Raw genomic sequence first — 11,288 nt, 5'->3', positions numbered from 1 at the left:
AGGTGGTTACACTAATTCAATACACTTCCGCACGGTAAGTAATCTGAACTGGAGTTTGATTTCCAATTGACATTTGATTTCCAATTGACATTACGGAATGTAAACTATAGCATTGATATAATTATAACATAGGCCACTCAAACAAATGGGCGAAATAAATGGGCCAAACCCAAGTGGGTCCAATTAGAGCCAAAACCAACATAAGGCTGCTACACTTGCTGCACAAGAGTGTGTTTGGCTTTGAAGACTCATCAAGGATGTCTATCTGCTTATTCACAAGCCAACATATTGAAATCCAGTCTGTTTGGTGACAATCAAAGTGCTATCAAGCTCGCTTCAAATCCAGTGTGTCATGCTAGAACAAAGCATATTGAAATTGAGCATCATTTCATTTGTTAGAAAGTTCTTGATGGTACAATCAACAATGTGAAGGTGGGGAGTAAGGATAATGTTGCAGACTTATTCACCAAGGCTCTCTCCAAAGGACCCTTTGAAGCTCTTTATGCAAAGCTTGGGCTAGTTTCCAAAAATCATTTTAAGGGTGAGTGTTAAGCTTTAAAGTTTCTATTGGAAACATAAAACATCATTTACTGTTCTGTTTTGTTTATGTGGCTCAAGGCCTATCAGCTGTTAATTAGTTTACTTTATAGCCTTTATCTAGTTAATAGGTCCAGCTGTTGGTGATTAATTGCTTTTAGGCGCTCATCAACTAAGACCTCACTAGTTTTATCTTCCTTAGTGTACAGAGGTTTCTTCCGAGCAGTAGAGTTTAGTTTTGGTGCCTTTTCCTATTCTGCTATTCTTTTCTGGTTTGTTGTTCTTCACAGCGCGGTGTGTGTGGTCTTGGGGCTTGTGTACTAGCGTATCTTTTTTATTTCACAACCCATTCGTATCACACCCTTGTAAAGTAGGTTGAATAACTTTGCCTCTAATGTACTCTGAACATTTCGTCTAAGCTAGATGCATTCCCTTCTGCTTCAATCTTTGATTCCTTTTCTTTTGATTATTTCAATCAACTTCGAGCTATGTCTATGCGCCGATGATCCACAATATACAAACTGCAACCAAACCATTGACTGCGGGGGCAGAATAAACATCACGTACCCCTTTCGAGGTCCAATGCAAAAACAACATCCCAGTGATCACCAGCATTGATATCGAGCTCAGAATCCTTGGAATGGCTTCTGATAGTCCTCCGACTTTAAAAGTTGCTAGACAGGATTACTGGGGTACTATCTGCCCTCCGAGTTTTCATAACACCACCCTCAACCACCCCATTTTACTATATTACACAAGATGCTTCAGTTGAATCTTCTGTGAGCTGTACAAGGGCGGTAAATGATAATTGTCAATGCAAGAATTGTGAGGATTCAGGAGGAAAGTGTGGCGTTGACACTAGTAATGGTGGTGGATTCCTTTGCTTTTGCCAAGACCAGACCTATGCAGCCACATGTGGCAAATCAACTGCAACAAAATCATCATCAGGTTTGTCGTTCTCCTATAAATTAAAGATTTGGCATATTCAGTCATTGATACTTCATCTACTTCGCTTGAATAAGTCTAGCCATCTTTGGATGAATTTAATAGCTGTTCTGATTTTTATTGTGTAACATATATAATGATGTAACAGTTGCCCTTTCCTTTTGAAACAGGCAAGTGAATGTAATACATATGCAGACATTGATGAAGCATACAAATATCTCAAGGAGCAATATGGGGTTAAAGACGAACAACTAATATTATATGGTCAGTCTGTCGGTAGTGGCCCCACTGTTGATCTTGCATCACGTATACCAACCTTGAGAGGTGTTGTGTTACACAGTCCCATTTTGTCTGGGCTGAGGGTTTTGTACCCTGTCAAACGGACATACTGGTTTGATATTTACAAGGTATTTTGGTACCAGTGATCGATTCTGTACTGCACGCTTGTTTCATCCTGCAAATGGGGCTTATATTTAATATTATGTTTTTCCAGAATATCGAAAAAATACCAATGGTGAACTGTCCTGTCCTCGTTATACATGTAAGTATATCTCCTCTCTCTTTTGATTTTCCCTGCCTTCCTCACTCCCTCTTAATTGCAGAGGGAGGTGGAAACTTAACCACACAATTTCTATGGTACGAAAAAATGAATAACAACTTTGAAGGTATTAGCATTGCAAAATTCTTTAATTAATTTTCAAGAGATTACATAAAGTCTATAACTATTGGTTGAGAAAATTCATATGGATCAAATTCTTCAGTTGATTTTTTTACCATGATTGCAACCTAAGTTAAAACCCACATCTGCTTATAACTTGAAATTGTAAATCCAACTCGGAATGCATGGCTAGAACATTGATTTTTTGACATATTATTTTACGAAGTTTTGCTATAACATCTATAACTCTGTCCAGTTTAGGTGGACACCAGACAGAACTGATAAAAAGATGCTTCTTGCAGCATCAATCTGGCGAACAATATAAGTGAATATTTAGTTTAGCAAAAAACTAAGCAAGAGTGGTTTGGGGATTGCATTTTATTGGGATTCTAGTTATCATGATTTGGTTGAGATCAGGAGAGGTAACTATACTTTATGGTTATGTTACCAATCACATTCCATTTCCATCTCTCAAGCTAGAAATTGCTACCTATTCTAATTGTTTTAGATGTTCTGCTGTGGAAAATAGTAATAAAATGTTTTAGTGTGGTGATTTGTTATTACATGGAAAGCAGTTGAAATAAAGTTATGCGCTGATAACCACTTGATAAGGTATTCGATTTCTCCTTCCACTTATTTAACGATGTATCTATTCTCAGTGGAATAGATTTGAGCGTGTGTTGTTCACATAAATTTTATTTTTCATTTGTATGTATATTCAGAGATTTGAGGGAAACCCTGCTTTGTGTTTCTTATGAAAAATCAGCCTCATTTAAACACCAAATACCTTTAGTTTCAGCACTCCTTGTAATTTGGTATTTATAATTGCATCTGGGTCTAGAGAACTGGGAATTTACTGGTCATATCGAAATTCAAGCATAATTTTATTGGATTTATAAGTCTTCTTTGGGTGGGTTGTATTTTTCTCATGGCTAGGTACAGTAGGGTACACAACTTGTAAATGAACTGTTCAGTTAAAGGATCACAATTAAAATTACAACCCACCCAAAACTAATGTCACAGATCTGCCCCCAAAACTGAAATACAAAAAGATTTTTGTACTGCTGTTGAAATAAAATTGAGGGGCAGTTTCAGTTTAGGTACTAAACCAAAGTTTCTTTTCAATTCAGCTAAGTTTTTTTACTATTTCAGTTCACCCAAAATTAAAAAGTCAATTAAAACTCTAATCTATAAAACATTCATTTAAGGTCAAATGACACTTTCGGTCACTATACTTTTGCGAAATTTCTACGTTAATATTGTTCTTTTAATTTTGACAATTTTGAGTCACAGATGTGGTTTTAGAAATTTTACAAAGTAAAAATGAAAATGGCTTTCATTTTGACTTTTTATATAATGAAAATTGGTTTTTTTTTTTTTTTTTTTCACTTTCTACGTAATGAAAATTGTTTCAATTTCACAAACTAAAAATATTTTTACAATTCAGCTTGAATTTCCTAATAAGCACATAATTAATACAGCCCTAGCTTGTTTCAGATGGTTGGGATGTGGTCACAGATTCTTCTACAGGTCTTGTAAGTGAAAACAAGAAAGGCTTTGGTGCAATTTGCAAGGAATGAAGAGGTCCTTCCAGCATCTCTACCACCTTGCTCATTGATGGCCGATCAGATGGAATGGTCTGAATGCACCATAAACTTATTAATATCATCTTTCTTGCTATCTCCTTCTCCTCTTCTAATGTAACCCCAAAAATATTTTCATCATTTTCCAACTCTAGATCTTTATAAACATAATCCAGAAACATTTCACTAGTATGAGACACTCCAGAATCCAAATTCTTTCTTGCTCCAACCATTTCGAGAACCAACATCCCATAGCTGTAAACATCAGATTTGTGAGATACTCCTCCAAAGTTCCGACTAAATACTTCCGGTGCAATGTAACCTACAGTCCCTCTTGTACCCAGCATCGACACAATACTCTCCTTTGTTTTGCATAGTTTTGCAAGGCCAAAATCAGATATTTTAGGACAGAAATCTTTATCCAAGAGAATATTCTGAGGCTTTATGTCAAAATGCAGAATTCTTGTGTTACAACCACCATGTAAGTATTCTAGTCCTCGCGCAACTCCAACTGCAATTTCCAATAATGTGTTCCATTCTAACCGATAATTTTCATTAGATCTGCGGTCATGTGTGAATTTATCCAGAGATCCATTAGGCATGTATTCGTAAATCAGAGCTCTTTTGTACCTCTCATAACAAAATCCCAAAAGAGTGACTACGTTGACATGAGAAGTTTTTCCAATGCTAGCAACTTCATTAATGAATTCTTCTCCATCACCCTTGGACTCGCTTAGGACTTTTACTGCCACAATAAGGCCTTCGGGTAGCTCTCCTTTGTACACAGTGCCATATCCTCCTCTGCCTATTTTATCTTTGAATGAGTTTGTCATTTTCTTCACATTCGAATAACTATACCGCTTTGGGGTAAGTGATCCATAATTCCTTATAAATGCTTCGACATCAAACTCATTACTTTTATATTTCTTGAATATGACCTTTCTTTTCCTTGATATGCATATAATACAACCAACGATTATGCTGGTCCCAAAAACACCTTCCAAAATGGCTATATTCAAAAACTATTAAAGTTATTAATTTGTGCAAGAAGGAAAAAAAAAAAAAAAAAAAGAGGAAAAGAAATATTGAAAGAAACTTCTATTTGTTATATATTTCACTATATATACGTACCTATAAGAAAAGCTAGCCAACGACGTGAACCTGGAACCAAAAAGGTTAAATCATAAGAGGTCTTATTTTTTCTCCAATAATCATAAGAGTTAGAGAGAGAGAGAGAGAGAGAGAGAGAGAGAGAGAGAGAGAGAGAGAGAGAGAGAGATGCTCTAAAACTAACTGTTAATATGTATCTAATCACCATTTTGGGCCCATTACATAACTAATGTCAAAATCCGAACAGTCCATTTTTTGAGCCCTACTTCAAAGATCATGATTGTAAACAATCAACTAAATCGGAAATCATTTCGTTATCTAATTGTGATCACATAAATAGACGAACATTGTTTTCGATGAATGCATATAAATGGTTGTTATTAAAATCAAATGGCTAAATGACTTTCGATTTTGGAGATTTTTCACAAAGATGATATTTGAAGTGAGTCTAAAAAATAAACGGTTCGAATTATGAAAGTATATCTCGTGCTGAGCCCAAAAAGGTGGTTAACTTTATATTAAATTGCTAATTAGTTAGCTTTAGAGCAATTTTAATATATATAAAGCGTATATGTGATACAAAGTAATAATGGAGACAATTAATGGTATCCTTCAAGGCCATTTGCCATTGACTAATGCTAAAAAAATCATTGAATTTAAAGTTTTGCTGATTTTGAGTTCATTTTTATTCAGCTTAATTTTTTTTTACCTCGCTTAATTTTTTTTTACCTCCCATAATTTTAGTTGATTCTCACTTTACTACTCAGATGTTTATTTGTCCTACTTTACTATTTCTTGGTTGCACTTTATCTTTTTCCATCTATTTCGTCACCCAAGCCGTCAAAAATGCTGACTTGGTAGGGGCATTTTTGTCATTAATATTATTGACAGATTAGCTGACGGAATGAATGAAAAAAGGTAAAGTGGGACACAAGAATAGTTGTAAGTGGTAAAGTACGTGGGACAAATAAATATCTGGATGGGAGGTAAAAACACAATTAAGCTTTTTTATTCACCACTCTTAATCTATTTGTTGGACAATAATTAGATGATTATATTTTTTATGGTAAATTTGTTAAATTTTTGCATAGATTATTTCTGATGGTAAATTTAAAGAATTGACGGTTCAAATTGCCCTTAAATAAATTTAAAAAATTGAATTTTTTTTTTTTATAAAAATGAAAAAATATTTCTAAAAAGCAGACGAAGAATGAAAATTAACAATTTTTAAATAAAAATAATAATCAACTAAACTCATTTATTTTCTCTAAAATCCCTCTAAAACTGCCATTATGTTGTTCATCTTTCACAAAAATACAATGCTTATTACCACTTTTGCCTCCTGATATTGCAACAAAAACCGTCATCAATCAAAATTTAAAACCTACAAAAATAAAATAAAATAAAATAAACCACCAACAATACCCACACTGTCCACCACCCCCAGCCAACCTCCAGTCGTTCCACCACTGGCGACCATAGCCAGTAGCCTCCCTTATCCCAATATCACCCTTTATTTCTTTTCTTCTCTCTCTCTCTCTCTCTCTCTCTCTCTCTCTCTCTCTCTCTCTCTCTCTCTCTCTCTCTCTCTCTCTCTCTCTTCCCCTCTTTCTCTCTCTTGATCTGAACCCATGACCACGATCCCTTCTTCTAGCGCCGGTCACTGACTACCGTTGCCAATCCCTTTAGATCGACTTGGTGACGATCTGCGAAACCTAAGGAATATAGCTCCGCCGATCGACGCCAGAGAACCACCAAACGCAATATATGTACTATTTTCTTAAAAAATCTGAGCACTTGTACTAGAGCGAGGAGAGAGAAAGGATGAGAAACATGATAGAGAAGGAGAGGGATAAAAAGAGAGAGATAGGGGAGGAGGATGGGGGTGGTGCGAGGTGTGGGATGGAGGGAGGGGAGGGAGGAATGAGAGGGTGGTGGGGGTGGGGGTGTTGTATGATGGTAAGGGTGAAGGTGATTTTTTGTTTGAATTTTAAATTTTTTGAGAGTTTTTAATTTGACTATGTGAGTTTATTTTTTAGAGCTACTATATGCACACCATTTTTCTTCTCACTACACATCCCTTTCTTACCTCACACCATTTTTTCTTGAATGCTGCTATATATATGCACACCTTTTTTCCTCTCATTACACACCCTTCTCTTGCATTTAATGAATTACCATTTTAGCCCAACCTAAAATGACCATAAAGGACTACCAAACAAACCAGCCACCCTAAGTCCCAACTCCCTGCCGCCATTGTCGCCGGTGGTCCATCCCACTGTGCGTCCTCATATTCTCTCTCTCTCTCCCCCTTCCCTCTGTCTCTTTCTCTCTCTCCTTTCTCCCTTACTCTCTTTCTTATGTCCTCCTTTGTCTTCACCTTGACCCCACCCTCAGCCACCCCTGTTGCCGGCAAGGTCGGTGGCGGTTCAACCCGCCATTTCTCTTCTATCTCTCTCTCCCTCTCTCTCCTCTCTCCATTTCTCTTGTGAGAATGTGGAGTGTTATCCCACATTGGAAAAAATATAACCTTGCATAGTGGCTTGTAAAGGTTTGGACTACTCCTCCAATTGCCAATTGGTTTTGGGATGATTGCTTAGATTTCTTCATGGTTTCAGAGCAGGTTCGCCCACGTGTGTTAGGCCTAGTGGCCACACGTGCTCCACATCACCCAATATGAGTTGTCGACGTGTTTGGCTTAAGTAACACTATACGTGCGGGGGCGTGTGAGAATGTGGAGTGTTATCTCACATTGGAAAACTATAACCTTACATAGTGGCTTGTAAGAGTTTGAGCTACTCTCCCATTACCAATTAGTTTTGAGATGGATGCCTTGATTTCTTCATCTCTCTCTCTTTTCTCCTATGTCCTTCTCTTTCCAATCTGTTGCAGATCGGTGCATTGGACCTCAAACCAAGGTTCACTGCAGTAATTGGGTCAGTTTACTCCCCAAAAGGGGTAAGTGATGATGCCTGTGTTGTCGCAACAGTTAATAAAAAAATTAAAGAGAGTACAAAATTAAGAAGTTTTCTAACAAAATAAAAAATACTTGAATTGTCACTTCAAAACAAGTAGCTTGCATTGTTTAGGTGCCCCCATTGTTTAAATTTTCTGGCTCCGCCACTGATTAGAAGGAAAGGAATCAGAGATTGAAGCATAGGAGAATCCATGTTTTAGAGGAATGAAGTAGAGGTTGCAAATGAAAATATATGGAAAGAGTTATGGTTGTTGTTGTTTCATTGTAATATAGTTGTTGTACGCGCCAAGTCTTGAATTATAGGCCTTTGAAATATTCAATGAATGGAATAGATAGAAATGGAAGAGGCCTAATCTTGTCTTTTCTCTGTTACACCTGCCAACGCTATACGGCATAGACTAGTTTTATTAAGTCTACTTGGAATTTATATGTTTTTATTTGGGTTTCTAATTTCCTAACCCACTCAAATGATTTGTGGATTGTTCTCTATTGAGGGATGGAAAATGTGGTTCTCCCAGAAGGTGGAGACAAAGTCAATGGATGATGGAGTTAGGAAAGGTAGAACATGACAAGAAGGAAATAATAAACATAGAAGAATATTCCATGACTTTTGTTTGGGGAGGCCAACCCCACAGCGACAGGGAAATATGCTCAAAATATCCAACTTTTTTTCGGTTCAAAAGGGAGGAGAAGGTCTTATATTTACCACTCGAGTTTGAGCCCTATGAAGAAATCTAATTTAAAGATAAAACCCAAGTCAAATTAATCAAAATGCACAACCCAAAAAAAGAGAGAAAACAAAGGAATTAATATAGCAAACTTATACCTAATATTGCAACTTAAAGAAACAAAAGAGGAAAGCATCCAGAGGGGGAAAAAAAGCTTTTACTGCTGAAGAGTTAGTCACATATTGTAATAAAGCATCAACTTCATTTGACATTCATAGCTTAACCCTATAAGAACTTTTAGGCAAAGAACTTTCATAGAATTTTGTTCATTTCTCTGATTGAAACCAATAGAATTATTGTACATATTTGACTTTGAAAATAATTTAAGCATTAGTTTTGACAAAGTTCATTCACATGTGATCGACATGTACGTGTGCTTGATTACATCTTGTGTATGGGCATTAGTTAATTTGTAAACCTCAACTTAGAGGTAGACTTGTCCAAGGATTATCCTTAATGCTAAACAGAGGTTCTAACATGTCTAGGACTCTTAGGAAAACAAGAAAATTTACCAAACTTGCTCAGCAAATTAGGATTTTGCTCGATACACCCAATTACCCCCCAGTAGTCGATAGATGCTTCAAAAATTCAAAAATTTAAAGGCGCTTGCGTAGAGTTGTCGGGTATTATTTCAGTCTAGCTACATCTCTTATATGACAGCTACTATATATGAAAGTTAGGCCCAAAACCGTAGAGGCTTTGGATGCTGTGAGGGGGTGATTTCCCTCGTCTCCTCTTGCAGCATGGAGAGCCTAAACCCCTTCCATCGGTTAAGTTAGCCTCTTTATAGTGCATCTGTTAAGATCATCCGCTTGAGGTAAGTTTTCAGTCATAGTTCTAGGGCTCCTTCTTGTGATGTTCTATTGCTTGAACTTAAATTAATGAACATTCTTGTGTATATTGACACATATATTGAGCACACACAAAAAGACTCACCCATGTACGTAGCTTAGGTTTGAGTTTCATTAGATGTAACCCTTGTTTTTTCATTAATAAGTCAAAGTACAAATTTCAGATATGTTTGAGAGTGTTTTTGTTAGAAGCGTTTTTATTATCTGTCTACAACTTTTTAATAAAATAATTCATTTAAATGTATTTCGAAGTGCTTCTTGAGGAAACACTCAGGGCGGTTCTGAGATTTTGGGGGCCCAAGGCAAACTATATAAATGAAGCCATCGACCTTCGTGCATATTCACGTGATTTACTTGGGTCTGACATAAGCTCTACAAAATTTTGGGGCTCGAGGCGATCGCCTACTCTCTCAAGGCCGGCCTTCAAACACCTATCAATGACTTCCCTAACAAGCCCTAAAAAGTGCTATTATAATACCGAAGCACTTTCATTCATTTTTGCCAAACACTATACCAATATTATTTGGGGAGACTTAGAATATAGTCTATTTTATAAGTTTTTCATAGATTAAAATCAGTAGTGATTTAGAGTTTTTAATTAAGTCTTTTATTTTTCTTTTTCAACGACTTTATGTTAGGTTTTAACTTCAAGATTTTGGGACCTAACATGCAGCCTTTATAAAGCCCACTATACACCCTAGGAGGGGAAATACCCTTCAAATATGGGTAAATACCCTTCAAATCGAGAAATGACTTTATTATGAATTAAAATAATTTTCTTATAAATTAAAAAGATTTTATTATGAATTAAAAGAATTTTTTTATAAAATATTATAAATTAAAAAGATTTTCTTATAAATTTTAAAACACTCTCGTTTTTTATCTAAAAATTATTTTTCTAAATGATTTAAGCCTAATTATCTCTATTATTTTTTACTATTTAAAACAATTTTAGACGTTTCCAAAATACTACCAAACAGACCTTCACTAACAAAGTTGTTATAGGAAAGACAATTAAAAGATTAATTGCCAATGGTTTTGGCCTAGTGCTAGTGCGCTGCTTCTCTCCCTTAAGAATTGGGGGAGTTATGGCAGCAAATTAATTGCCAAAGTTGTACGTACCTTTAGCTGGTGCCGCTGCCGGCCGTGCAGCTGCTGACGTGGCAGAACATGTAGTGGATACAGAAGTCTGATTTTGGCAGTGGCAAATGGTGTGATTCACATTCCAATCATACCCACAAACTCCCTTGGAATCCACGCAGTCACCACATTCCGCAGCATCCACCATATACTTCACCTCAAACCCTTCTCTCACCGCCTCTTCCACTTCCGTCAAATTCTCGTTACTCAGGAAATTGTAACTCGTCGCTGCAATCCGAACACTCACGCTCGCCTTGCACAGGGGAGAACCTGCAACAGCCGCCGGGACAACATAAAACTCCTCATAAGTTTCTCCGTCGGGGCAAGTGAACTTCTCAGCGCCCGAAACGCCATCAGAACAATTGCAGAACAATGTGACATCCAAAGAGCCCGAAACGTACTCGAAAAGATTGGGATCGAGGACTGTGTTGTTGAAATTTGGTGAACAAATTTTGTCCAAGTAGTCGTCTCGGGCGATTTTGAGTGTTTGGGATTCCAGGTTTATACCCAATACTCGGTATTTGACTTCCATGATGTCTATAAGGGTGACAATATTTTTGGAGCAATTGAGGTTGAGTTGGGGGTAGCCACAGCTCTCTCGCCTGCCATCTCCCCAGAAAGGAAAACCCACTTTGGTGATGCTTCCGCAGTTGAAGGTGTTACTACAAGTTTTGTACCCATCGAAGCTTGAAGATGGAGTAATATTTTTGATGATGAAAACTAAAAATGTGAAAGATAAAAGCCAGGAGTTCATTTTCA

At 36.8% G+C, this 11,288-nt stretch overlaps 1 long non-coding RNA gene and 1 pseudogene across 2 annotated transcripts; one reads left to right on the top strand and one right to left on the bottom strand.

Annotated features, from left to right (window-relative positions):
• The first annotated feature begins 1,271 nt into the window (after positions 1 to 1,271).
• LOC147286543 (uncharacterized) lies at positions 1,272 to 2,468 on the top strand. Its single transcript, XR_015121637.1, has 3 exons — positions 1,272 to 1,485; positions 1,653 to 1,889; positions 1,976 to 2,468. It is a non-coding gene; the product is annotated as an uncharacterized LOC147286543 (long non-coding RNA).
• Positions 2,469 to 3,623: 1,155 nt separating this feature from the next.
• On the bottom strand, positions 3,624 to 11,288 carry LOC147286542 (LEAF RUST 10 DISEASE-RESISTANCE LOCUS RECEPTOR-LIKE PROTEIN KINASE-like 2.4 pseudogene; annotated as a pseudogene). Its single transcript, XR_015121791.1, has 3 exons — positions 10,512 to 11,288; positions 4,855 to 4,884; positions 3,624 to 4,732 (listed from the first exon to the last, which is right to left on the bottom strand). The product of XR_015121791.1 is annotated as an LEAF RUST 10 DISEASE-RESISTANCE LOCUS RECEPTOR-LIKE PROTEIN KINASE-like 2.4 pseudogene (transcript).

The sequence above is a fragment of the Dryas octopetala genome, chromosome 4 (genome assembly GCF_963921425.1).
Source record: "Dryas octopetala chromosome 4, drDryOcto1.1, whole genome shotgun sequence".
NCBI classification, from domain to species: Eukaryota; Viridiplantae; Streptophyta; class Magnoliopsida; order Rosales; family Rosaceae; genus Dryas; species Dryas octopetala.
Note: the sequence above shows the minus strand (reverse complement) of the source record. Positions and strands in the feature narration are given on the sequence as shown.